Source organism: Eubalaena glacialis, chromosome 2 (assembly GCF_028564815.1).
Source record: "Eubalaena glacialis isolate mEubGla1 chromosome 2, mEubGla1.1.hap2.+ XY, whole genome shotgun sequence".
Lineage (NCBI taxonomy): Eukaryota > Metazoa > Chordata > Mammalia > Artiodactyla > Balaenidae > Eubalaena > Eubalaena glacialis.
The window spans coordinates 39,388,025-39,401,706 of NC_083717.1; positions in this window are offsets into that span (position 1 = coordinate 39,388,025).

The following is a 13,682-nucleotide window of genomic DNA, read 5'->3' on the forward strand; positions in this document are numbered from 1 at the left end:
GCACCACCTCCTAACTGTGTGATCTGGGTGAGCTTCCTTAAACTGTCTGTGCCTGTGTTCTCCATCTAGAAAAATGAGCACATCTTCACAGGGTTGTCGTGAGGTTGATAAGCCTTAATACATGTAATATACATGTGCACGTCCTAACCCCCAGAACCTGTGAATGTGACCTTATTTGGAAAAAGGGTCTTTGCAGATGTATTTAAGGTAAGGATCTTAAGATGAGATCATCCCAGATTATCCACAGGGGCCCTAAATCCAATAACAAGTGTCCTTATAAGAGACAGAAGAGGCAGAAACACACAGGGAAAAAGCCATGTGAACACGGAGGCAGAGCTTGCAGTGATGCAGCCACAACCCAAGGAATGCCTGGAGCCACCAGAAGCCGGGAGAGGCAAGGATGCACTCTCAACCTTGAGCCTTTGGAGGGAGCGTGGCCCAACCAACACCTTGATTTTGCATTCTGTCTTCCAGAACTGTGAGAGAATAAATTTCTGTTGTTTTAAACCACCAAGTTTGTGGCTTGTTATTTATTTTTATTTATTTATTTATTTATTTATTTGTGCAGTCACAGGAAACTAATACGACACTTAAAAAACAGAACTCTTGCTAAGTGCTCGGTGAGTTAGCGACTATTATATAAGGGTTAGCTATGATCTTGTTTGCTAGGTGGTGTGAACTGCAGTCCAGGGTGTGCTGGGCCACAGACCCCTTTGGGCCTTACGTTGAGACTAGGGAGGGCTCTGCAGCTTTGGAAAGGATGTGGGGGCCCACGCTTCTATCCCCAGAGGACACCCCTTCCCAGGGAACCAGGGATTGACCCAGAATTTCAGTCGACCTCTGGACTTGGGTCAGGTCCTCCAGCATCATGGAACATCTGGCCACAGGGAGATGCTCCGAGGAGCTCTTCTCTCAGGGCCCAGGTCCGGGGCTGCTGCTTTGAGGGCCTTTGGGGAGTGTGAGGACATTCAGCCCACACTGCCCAGGGACAGAGGGCCTGTTCTGACCTGGTATGCCCGAGGCTGGCTGATTCAGGGACCTCACTCTTGTCTGCTCATCTCCTTGGCAGGCGACGCACGAGGCCCTGGCCGGAAACGCGGCCTCCAGCTGTGTTCAGTTGTGGTGGCTTTGTTCTTGGGGGAGGACGAGGCTGAAATTCAAGGAATTTCCAAATGGAAATTGGAAGCAGCTGCTACACACAGTCAGGGCTTTCTATTGTCAGACTTGATTTTAAGTCATTAAATACATTACCTTGTTAATCTTTACGACCACCCAGTGCTGTGCGTGCTATTACTTTATTGCCCTTCTTAGGCATGGATCCAGGTTTGTGAGGCTCTGAAGCTTATAAAATTGGGGGGCCCTCTTTAAAAAAATTAAATTGCAATTATATAGTAATAAATACAAAATTAGGTCCAGAACCTTGACAAATGAAGGGTCGCAAAGCTTCGTTAGCTTTGCAAATGCAGAAATTAAATCTACAAGAGGCTATTTGCCCAAGGTCACACAGCCTGTAATCAGCAAAGGGGGAATATAAAGCCAGCTCTGCCTGACTCTTCACCATCACACTGCCCTTCCCTGCAAATGAGAACACATACACGTAGCATCGAGTATGTGCCAGTACTGTTCTAAGCACTTTGCATATTTTAAATCATTTAATTCTCACCACAACCCTGTGATGTACGAGTTATTTTTACTCCCCACTTTTGTATCTGAGGACATTGAGGCACAGAGCGGTTAAGTAATTTGCCCGAGGTCACACAGCAGTAGATGGGAACCCTAAGAGACCGGTTTGCTGAGACATACAGTTGGAGTTTGTGGTAAACAGAACCTAGAAGGTGACCTTCGGTCATCTTCAGTACCAAGTGCTCTTGAAAAAAAAAAACAGAACAACTGAACCTGAACCTCTTGTTTTATGGCTTCTCTAAGACCTTAACTTATAACCCCAGCCAAAACCTTGGGTCTCAGCCTGAACTTACGGCAACTTTATCAAGATCCAGGGTTTAAAAGAGAATAAACTGTACCTTAAAGAGTTAGGGTGCTGAGTTTATCAGAACTTATCTTGTTAAATGATATGTATCATATTCTTTTTTGTTTTTAAGATTTTTTTTTTTTGATGTGGACCATTTTTAAAGTCTTTATTGAATTTGTTACAATATTGCTTCTGTTTTATGTTTTGTTTTTCTTTTTTGGGCACGAGGTATGTGGGATCTTAGCTCCCCAACCAGGGATCGAACCCTCACCCACTGCACTGGAAGATGAAGTCTTAACCACTGGACTGCCAGGGAAGTCCCTGTGTCATACTCTTTGACCCAGTCATTCTTATGGTAATCTGCTCTGAAGAAATCATCTTAAGGACGATGCTTTATGCATAAAAATGTCAACTACAGAGTAAAAACTGGAAAATAATTCAAATGTTCCACAATAGCAGAATGGTTAAACAAATCATGGATGAAGAATTGGACGACAAGCAGACGTGATGTTTACAGAGTTATGATAACATAGGAGAGTACTTACATCATTAGTTTAGGCTTTAAAAATAGTTTATAAGATTATATATGTAGTTTATTAGTTATATATCAAGGCATAACACATTATTATAAAACATAGTGGCTTAAAACAACACAAACATTTATTATCTCACAGTTTGTGTGGGTTGGGAATCTGAGCACAGCTTAGCTGGGTCCTCTGCTTCTGAGTTTCTTGAGAAGCTACAAAGTGTCAATCAGGGCTGTGGTCTCATCTGAAGACTCAACCGTGGCAGGATCTACTTCCAAGCTCACTCACATGGCTATCGGCAGGATTCAGGACCTCAAGGCTGTTGGGATGAGGCTGCCCTCAGTTCCTTGCTGGGTGGCCCTCTCTATCAGGGCAAGCATATGAGAAGAGCCAGAGAGAGAGAATGCCAGCAAGATGCAATTCAGTCCTTTATAACCTAATCTTGAAAATGACATTCTGGGAATTCCCTGGCGGTCCAGTGGTTAGGACTCCATGCTTTCACTGCTGAGGGTGTGGGTTCAATCCCTGGTTGGGGAGCTAAGATCCCACAAGCCGAGTGGTGCGGCCAAAGTAAAAAAAGAAAGAAAGAAAGAAAGAAAGAAAGAAAGAAAGAAAGAAAGAAAGAAAGAAAGAAAGAAAGAAAGAAAGAAAGAAAATGACATTCTATCACTTTTGTCATACTATATTCATTATAAGCAAGTCACCAGATCCAGTGCACACCCAAGCGGAGGAGATTACACAAGGGTGTGACCACCCAGATGTGGGGGTCAATGAGGGCCATTTTAGAAGGCTGCCTATCACACATGGCACAGTTTTTAACTTTGTCAAAATTGCATCCATAGGACAAAGATGAAAAGAACACAGGTGGCCGAATGATGATATGGTTCTTTCTGGGTTAGAGGATTAAGATATTGTTTCTTTCCTTCTTAAAATGCTTCCATATTTTCTAAAGTCCTGATAAGGAGCATATAATTCTTCTGAAAAGATGTTGCTCAGTTTTATTGACTGCCCAACCAGGGAAGAGTCTGACCACTGTGAAGCCATGCTCCTGTGTGGGGTAGAGTCAATGCGAGGGCAGTGGGCACAGGATCAGGCCACCTGTACCCATTGCCTTGGTCTTGCCCAGGAGTGGGAATGGAACATCCTGACTCTGAATTTGAGCAGCTGGACCCAGAGGGAAGAGGTAAACTGACACCAGCGAGTTGTGAGCAAGAACTCTGGGTGACCTCTGGCCCATCCTGGATGCTGCTAGGGGAAGACTGCAGAGGCTGGCTTTAGACCCCAGTACTCTCATCTGGAGGATGAGGGGCCAATTCCCCAAAGACAGAGCCTGCTGCCTTGGTCTCCCCAGCCGAATACGCCAAACTCATTCTCAACTCATATCTTTGCTGTCACTGATCCTCCTTCGTGGAAGGCCCTCTCCTTTTTTTCTCTGCTTCAAGGCTCAATTTAAGATCCACTTCCTCATGGGGCTAAATCACCCCTGGGAATCCCAACTATGCAGTATAGACTTACACCACTCATCCAACCTTTGGTCCTTTCTGCCTTGAAATGTCTCTTCTCCCCTTCTCTCTTACAAAACAATAGTAGCTGATAGAGCTATGGGTCAGGTGCTTCCTATGGACAGTTTACATGCCTTCTATGGATTATCTCATTTAATCCTCAAAACAAGCCAGGCAGCTGCTTTTATCAAATCCATTTTCCAGACAAGGAAGCGGAAGCTGAAAGCAGTGTAGTATCTGACTTGAGGCCACATAGCTGGGAAGCAGGAGGGCCAGGACTCCAAGAACATACACCAGTCTGCGCTTAACCTCTTTGTTCCTGACCTATCTTCAGATTAAGCTAGAAGCTCTAAGAGGTGCCTTAGACCTCCTGATGTCCCCAAGGCACAGCTGAATGGCTAGAACTAACTGGGCATGCAATGTCAGTGGAGAAGTGGGGAAGGGAGTGTGGGCATTTTGAAAAGGTTCATCTCCAGCTGATGCCGAGCTTGGAGTTGGGAGGAGAAACCACAGATAGAAACGTGTTCCCTCTGTAAATGGGCCTCTGGGGTGAATCTGGTCTGGCAGGAGGCTAGATTCTGGATCCAACCTCATTGCCGTTAGGCCCCAGCCCAAAGTCCTGCCTTGATCAGCCAGGGTCTGGGCCCCTTGCTCTTCTGAAGGCCGACCTTGAAAGCCAGGTAATCATGGAAGGGTCTGACTTTTACTTGGTGCTGGTGTCTCCAAAGATCTAATAGTTTTTCTAGTTTCTACAAAGGTTCCCAGGCCCCTGGGAACAGGGTTCCAGTCCAAGATCTACCATCCATCACTTTTAGCTGTGAGACCTTGGACAGGTCCCTTCTGGACCTCAGGGTCCCGCCCGTGCCTGCTCTGCACCGTTCCCTGTTCAGCAGTGCGAGCCAGTGCACATGCGTGCGTGTGTGCGTGCGTGTGCTTTGTAAACCCCACACTCTAACACCACTTCCTGTCACGCACTGGGCATCCTGCTGGCATTTTATTTATGTTAACTCACTTCATACTCGCAGCAATCCAGCGAGGTACTCACTGCTACCCTTGGGTTTTGTTTTCTGATTCAAATTCTATTTTTTAATATATAGTAATTGAAGCAATTCAAAACTTTAAAGTTCCAAAAAGTACACTCTGAAAAGTCTCCCTCCCTCCCCTGATCCTCAGCCACCCAATTTCCTTTCCTGGCGGCAATTTTTTGTTTATCCTTCCAGAGTCGCTTCATGTACACACAAGCAAACGTGTGTAAATATCATGTCCCCTCCCCCGCCTGTTCCAGTATCCATGCAGTCTGCACCTTGCCTCCTTTACTTTGCAATATACCCTCTCCTCATTATTTTAAATAAGAGGACCCTGAGGTTCCCGGGGTTATGGAGCCTGGATGGCTAATCAGGTCTCTCAGAATGCAAAACCTGTGAGGTGTTGATTCTGGGAGGGAGCACCCACTGGCCTGGGCCTCCTGGGTGTGCCTATTCAGGGCTTTTCCTCAATGGGCCTGGGCAGCTCTGATTGCCACACCTCCCGGTGCCAGGAGAGCTGGGAAAGAACCAACCAATGGCCCAGCCTGCCAGAAGGTTCTAGGACCTGGAGATAAAAGGGTTTTGTTCTCCGTCCCCTGAAGACTGGCAGAAGTTGGCCTGTCCGGCCATGCTGCCTTTCTCTCTGCTCTCTATAAGAGCAAAAAAGTTTTCTCTTCCTGCCAAGACCTGATGGCAGTTCGGCGGGTCCTGTGGTGGTCCCTCCAAGGGCCCGGCTCCCACGCCTCACCTCCTTTTGATGGCCTTGCTGGCGATGGACAGCCACGGGGGTCCCTGCCAAGGCCTGGGGACCTGGCCTCCCTGGGAATGTGCATCTGCTCCATGTCTGGATCTAATTGCTGTGCTGGGAAGGAACTCTCCGTGCCCATGGTCTGCGCCAACTGGACTTCTGGGGTTGGCATGGGGGTAGGAGGCCAGAGAGAGCTGGCTAGCCCAGCTGATGAGGAAATGTCATTGGTAGTTAAGTGTGTTTTTCTGCTTTTCCCTACAAACAGCCCCATTGGTGGCCTCTCTGTCACCTGCTGTCCCCCAGGCTCTCTGCTCCTCAACAACACTCAGTCTGAAAGGTCCATTGGGAGGCTGCAGGCGGCTTCCTTCCGGTGCACTTGCTTCCCAGGGAGCCTGCTCCCGTCCAAGCTCGCTGGCTGAGGGAGGGTGGCCAGGCTGGAGCCTGGGAGCTGCCCACCGCTGACGGTTCTGATGAGGTTTCTTCCCAGGAGAGCCAGTGTCGCAAACCAGGATCTATTCTTTTTGCCCTCAGAGCCTGGGCTTCCAAGCAAAACACCCAGCAGCTGTGTGCCCAAGCAAACAGCAGGTGGGAGGTTTGTCTGGGTCGCATCCTCCCAACTGTGAAATGGGCACAATAAGGAGATCTGATGACTGCGAGGGAGCCCAGATGAAGCAGGGACGGGGGCAGGCTACAGCCTGAGTCTCTATGGGAGAAGTTTGGCTGGAAGAGCAGAAATAGAGGGGCCTGCTGGAGGGTGGGGAGAGGAGAGGGCTTTTTGTTGCCTGGGGTCCACACCCGCCCCCTGGGGGAAGCGGGCGCTTAAACTGGCATTAGGGAGACATACCCCTAGGCATCTTCAGCAGTGAGTCTGTCCTTGGAGGGATGGCAAGGAGGGGCACCCAGTGTTTGGCGTATAGGGCCTGCCCCCTGACAACTGAGCAGCACGATGTGGTCCGAGCCCACTTCAAGGGGCTGCTGGTGGCAGCTTGAGGTAACGCAGGCCGGAGGTTTCAGTAGCAGCAGTGGGGAAAATGGTCAGGGTGATTGGTGTGGGCAAGAAAGAGCCTGTCGATTCTCTGGTGGTGGGAGGGGGGATGGCAGGACAGCAGGTTTGCAAGAATTCTTTCGGAAGTGCTGGGGAAGCCAACTGGAGACTGTCACTCTGAGGACACAGGAGCCATGTGCCAGTGCTAACTCTGAAGGGGGAGGGCTTTGGGACACTCCTCCCTCCACATTCATCAGAGAGGTCTGGCAACTAGTGGGCATCCACTTGCTACTTCAAAGAGGAAATGGGTTCTCAGAGTTCTGCTGAGATCCCTGGCGTTGAAAGGCTTTAGAGCTGCAGCTGGGAGGCCTTATGGAGACAGGCATGGAGTGTGCGGTGTGCGATTCCAGCTGTTTGTCTGGTCTCTGAGAGCCACTGTGGTCTTTGCTAGAATGTGTCATGGGGCCCCTATCACCATCTGCCTTCTTAGCCTTGGATAAGCTTGCTTTCCCACTTGGCTTTGAGCCCCTTCTGGTCACCTTTATGTCCCTTTGGCACTCAGCACCAGCCTGGCAGTTACTAAATGCTCAGCATGAGGATGGAGAATTCAATGAATCATCTGTAACTTTCCAGGGTCATTTTGCAAGGGTGGATAAGTAATCTGGATCAACTGTGGCTAGTAATTTGAGGAGTCCCTCCCCTCCTAATAGAAAAGAGGTCTTTTAGTAAATATAATAAGGCAGCAAAGTCAAGTTTAGAGGTGATGCGAAAGGTCTGCCTGAACAGCTGACTCTCACCTTGATGAATCTGACAGGGCCTCCAGTAGGCTACTAGACCCCGCACATCGTGTAGCTGGTCCTGGTTACCCCACCACAAAAATGGCAGAGCCACAGTTCCATCTCACTTTGGAGGACTCAGAATTCCATGGCCTTCTCATGTGCTAATGTTGCCTTGGGGCCAGCAGGCGCTCAAAACCTCTTAATTTCCTCCTGCCCCTTCTTCTCCAAGTATCTGGGGAAGCTGGGCTGAGGTGAGGGAGAGCATCTTTGCAGAGCTGGGCAGGTGAAAGTACACAGGTTCTGCCTTCTTCCTGCGTCTGCCCCCAAGTGAACGTCCCCATTTTCACACCCTGGGTTGCCACCTTAGAGCTGATGATTTTCACATCTATCTGTATGGATCAAATGGCTCTCAGGAGCTTTATTGCCAACTTCCTGGATGCCTTACAACATCTCAGCTTTACATTCCCAAACACAAAGATCACCGGAAGAACGATCTCCCCACCCCCCACCCCCCCGGAGATAGAGGGGCGAAGGAGGAGGAGGGCCACCCTCCGTTAAGGATGCAATTGCGCCTTTGCAAGTGGTCATTTCAGAGCTCCAGCCGGCTCTTTGTGTGCGTCGCTGAGTGCAGCCTTTAAGGAGTCTGTTCCCGCTGGGGCGCTTTCGCGTCCTGGCAGCCCAAGGGGCTGGGGGCGGGGTGGTGTGAAGTTCTAACTCAGTATCTGAGGGCCCTTAGGGACATTGTTTTGTCCTCCTTAAGGGTTGGGTGGTGCTATTTCTGAGAACGAATGTTTGCCCTTTGGAAACCTGGGAGTATCTGATTCAGCAATGATGCACTGGATTAGTGGGAAAATGAAGAGGCTTTTCTGCAAGTCGCCTTGCTGATGAGACCTTGAAGGGGTCTGGGCTTGGTGGGCCAAAGCTTCCCCAGCCAAAGGCCACCACACTGTCAGGAGTCCCCAGGGCATTAATCAATATTCTAGATTCTAGAAAGACAAATAGACTCTAGAATCTTAATTCTAGAAAGACAAATAGCTTAGACCTGTGGAAACGCTGGGGAAGGAGTAGATTCTGGCTCCAGGCCCATGTCTCAGGGAGTTCCTCAGCTGAGGTTAGCAAACACTTGGAGAGTGAGGATGGGAGGGGTGCAAGGCTAGGAACTGGCACACACACCCCCACCAAGGGTCCCCTGAGAAGGATTTAATGTCTTAGGATCAAGAGATTGGCAGTGCTAGGTAAGGGCTTTAGGAGCTCCAGGTCTTGTTGAGAACTGGAGGGTAAAACAAGATTCATTACAAACAATTGTTGACAAGGAAAAAAACTTTTCCTCTATCCTCTTATGATCTGCTTCTGAGGGCCTGTGAATTAAACTGACAAAAGACAGATTAACAAGAATTTATTTACACACAGGAGTGCTCAGTGGTGAGTAACTCAAAGGGGGCTTAGAATTAGGGGTTGTGTGTTAACTTAGCAGGGGAAAGGGAAGAGGGAGAAAAGGCTCCTATGGAAGGAATAGGCTTCTCTAGGAGAACTAAGGGGACATAAGAATGTTTGTGATAATATTTGTCTAAAAAGGTATGAGTGGTCTTTCTGTCTTCTTCAGAGCCCTAAAACTCCTCCAGAGAGGGGTTTATGGTAGGTTTACTCTTGGTCTCTTCCTGGGAGCAGACCCACCCCAAAGAGGGCATTTATGGCAATCCTCATTTCTCAAAATTTTCTGCTTTTAGTCATGTAAGGAAGCTCCGAGAAGGCTTCTTCTGCATCTATTGAGTTTCAGATGTCTTAAGCTTAAAATAATCTCTATACCAACTCTGAGGTTCTGCATGGGCCCTCACACCACCTGGCTTGGCAGTTGCTCAATAAATATTTTTGAATGACTGAATGAACACAGTAGGGATTAGGTAGGGAGGATGTTGATTGATGGCCAAGCATGTATGACACCGGGGATTGGGGCAGGAGATGTGGTCCAAATTCCCCTCTCAGGTGAGAAGGTTGCCCCATACAGCCAAGCTGGGGTCCCTCTGGGCTCAGTGGCATACTTAGAATCTGGCAAAGACTGGGTAGACCAACTTCTTCACTTGGCAACTTTACAAAAGTTTATCTGACATCTGCTAGGACTTGGGAGTTGAGTTCTAAGAGGCTTTGGGGCCAGAGCTACAGAGTAGTAGGTTTGGAGCAAGCAATCAGAAATTTTAAGTCTGCTACTCAGTTCATTGAGAGTTAAATAACAAAACTCAACCAAGTAAATTTTAAAGATCTAATTGGCTTTATTGAACAATTCATAAATTGGGCAGCATCCCAGGTAGCAAGTAGAAAGGAGCTCTGCTGAGCTGGAGAAAAGGAAAGATTTTTAAAGGCAGAGAGGGGGCAGAAAAAGGAAATTATTAGCAAAAAATTCATTGTTTCAGGCAAGGTTGCCCTCCTAAGGGGAACAGAATATCTCATTAGTGCTGACCAGGTAATTTCAGGTTGGTTAAAGATTACATTCCTGGGGGAGGTTGTAACTGCAATTAGGTTAGGTATTAAGTCTTGGTTTGCTAACATGGGGCTTTAACACAAGTGATTCCATTTTGGACCTGTTGTCTCATTTTTTTTAACAAGAGGGTTGACTTTTTCTTGGGAGAAATGGCAAAATGAGTGTCTGACAAATTCTCCTGGGGCTGCTGACTTGAAAAGGGGGTAGTACTAGGAGAATGAAGACAGGTCAGAGACAAGGCACCCATACCCTTAAAGGGAGGTCTTTTCAGCTGGAGGATGAGAGAGTGTTGCTTGGGAGTGTGTGTGGGGGGGTGAGGTTAGCCAGTGACAAACCCTCCTGGGCCTGTGCTTTACTAACCACCCATTGACCCTGCCCAACCTGGGGCTCTGGCTTCAACCCTCCCTGGGTTGATTTCCAAGAAAGGACTTGATGTTCTTCCGGAAATGGCCTTGCTCTGGACACAGGCATGAGATGGGTTGTCCAGATGTCTGTCTGGCTTTGAGCAGAGCCCTATAAAAATAGATCTTTCTAAGGCATTTCTTCCATGTCCTTTCTGCTCTGCAGACCAAATCCCCAACCCCGGTGTGGGTGTATTTCTTTTCCACACAAGATGCTCACTCCTAGAACTGCTCTGGACCAGCAAGGCAACTTCCTTTCAGCCACTGACCTCCTGGGAAGGAGGAAAGGAAGCAAACTTTGAATGAAAAAAATAAATGTGCCTGATTAGCAGCTTGGTAGAGTCACCAGGCAGGTAAGATGGGAAGCTGGGGCTCAAATCCAGGTCCCAGGTCTAAATCTTTCTGTAAAACACCCAACTGCCTGTCTCAGAGGAGCAGACAAACCAGGTGGGGAGGCATCACAGGGCGCCACTCAACTGCGCACAGGAGACCATTGGCTGCTCTGAGCGTCAGGGCTTCAGGAGTTCAGAGAAGGGGAAATTAGTTAGGGTGGAGGGAGTCGCCAGGGAAATTAGTGAGCACAGTGGTCAACAGAAGTCCCAACAGAAGTGAGGAAAATCACATAAAGGAACCTCAGAATTTGGCCCACCCATTTGGTTTCAGAGAGAAAACACTTTTACATTTTTAAACTGAAAGCATATTTATTCCCCAGCACTGGCCCCTGGTCCTTGGCCTTTGGCTTAAAAACAAAAGGAGGTTGTTCATTCCCTGGGCTGAGATATTTGCTCACAGATCATGATGTGTGCTTTGAGCATGTGGTCTAGGAAAGCGAGTGTGCATTTGGAGAGTGTGAGGATGGGACTGCTGTGCTATTCTGCTCCAGCCCATGTCATGCCTGCATTCACAGATGCTGGAGAGCTGAAGAGGAGGGGCTGGACCAGGCAAACTCTTCCTTCTTCTCCACCTGGATGGAGTTGGGCAGTGTTGACAAATACGTAATTGTAAACTGGCACCTTAGAGACAGCGTAGACCTCAGAGATCACCTGTCCTCACTGTGCCTCTCAAACACTGTCCCCCTGACACATGTCCTTTGCTTAAATCTCTCCAGCCACAGGGAGCCCACTGCCTACAACACCAATCTATCTCCCAATGCATACATAGCTGCTGTCATTGGAGAGCATTTGAGCACTTTCTGGATGCTCCAGGCTCATCTTATATTCTCCCTGTTCTAGAACCAGCCATTTCTCCAAGGAACTCTCATCCCTTTTATTGGCGAATGGTATTAGAGACCAAGGTCTGAGCACTGAGGTGCTCATTGCTACTGGGGTGTCACTGTTTCTAGTCCCTCTCAGCAGACAGAGCTAGGAAATAAACATATGTATTACAACCCTTGTATACACACATATCTATAATAATTTCTGTACCTACCCATTTGTATCTAGGTTAAGTTAAACACGAAGTCCTACTGGTATCTCTGATTAATCTAGTACCATGTGGATTATTCCAGCCTCCTCCCTTGCTTATCTATAACTTCCTTCTCCAACAGTGAGAAGTCTGACTCCTACCATCAACCATCCATTTACTTACTTGTTTAAGCCCCACCATACATGCACGTGTTAACCAGAATCCCCATGAAAAACAATTTTAGTGACTTTTATTGACTTTACTGACTAGGTTTCAGGGATTATGTACAGTTCCGTTTGTCTTTAGCCTTATAGTTTCCAGTCAAAACACTGTTTTCCAAAGTTACTTAGGTCAGTTCTTCTCCACTCCACTTCTCTCCTCATATAACAACAACTCGCACTGACGTTTTGTCATACATTTGTAATAAAGTTAGATTCTTTTGTCACAATCTGGCGCCCCCCAGCATCCCGGTTGATTTTTTAAAATTTGCATACGTTAAATTTCACTCTTTGTGCTGTAGTGTCTATGGATTTGGCAGTTGGGTAGCATCATGTATCTACCATCCTAGTATTATACAGAATATTCCATCACCTAAAAACTCCCCCATACTTCCCCTTTGCAGTTAACCACTCCTGCTTCCCCAAACCCCTGGCAACCAGTCATCCATTTTTCATCCCTATAGTTTTACTTTTCCCGGAATGTTATGTGAATGAAATCATATAACATTTAGCTTTTTTGGTCTGTCTTCTCTATCTTAGCAAAATGCGTTTAAGATTCATCCACGTTGTCATGTGAATCAATATCTCAGTACTTTTTATCACAGATAACTATTCCATCATATGGTTACACCACAGTTTGCCAATTCACCTACTGAAGGACACCTTGGTTGCTTCCAGTTTTTGATGACTATGAATGAAGCTGCTGTAAACATTTGTGTACAGGTTTTTATGTTGACATATGTTTTAATTCACTTGGGTAAGCATCTAGAGTGTTAACTGCTCCTGGGTCATACGGTAAGTCTATATTAAACTTTATAAGAAACCACCAAACTGTCTTCCAAAATGGCTGTACCATCTTGCATCCTCATGGGCAGTGAATGAGAGTTCCTATTGCTCTGCATCATTGTCAGCATTTGGTATGATCAAGTTTTTTTGCATTTTAGCCATTCCAGTAGGTCTGCAGAGATATTAAATGGTTGTTTGCATTTTTATTTTCTTAGTGAAAAATTACGTTGAGCAACTCTTCATATGCTTATTTGCCATCCATTTATCTCCTTTGTCAGTTTAGATTTTTTGCCCATTTAAAAAGCTGGATTGTGTGTTTTCTTATTTTTGAGTTTTAACAGTTCTTTATTCTGGATACATGTTCTTTACAACATATGTGATTTGCAAATGTTTTCTTAGTGTGCGGCTTGTCTTTAATTCTCTTAACAGTGTTTTTACAGAGCAAACTCTTTACTTTTGATGAAGTCCAATTTATCAATTTTTCTTTCATGAATCCTGCTTTTAGTATTGCATTTCAAACCCATCACCCAAACAGAAGTCATGCAGACTTTCTTCTAGAAGTTTTATAGTTTTCCGTTTTCGAGTTAGGTCTATGATCCATTTTGAGTTAAATTTTGTATAAGATGTGAAGTTTAACTTTGTTTTTATTTTTTTTTTGGCATATAGACATCTGATTCTTCCAGTGCCATTAATTGAAAAAACCATCCTTTTTCCATTGTATTGCCATGGCACCTTTGTCAAAATTCAGTTGACCATATCGGTGTATACATTGGGGTCGATTTCTGAGCTCCCTGTTCTGTTCCTTTCTCAGAGTTTTTGCTTCCTCAGAGCCTTCTAAGGCTTATTCAGGGTCAGTGTGAAA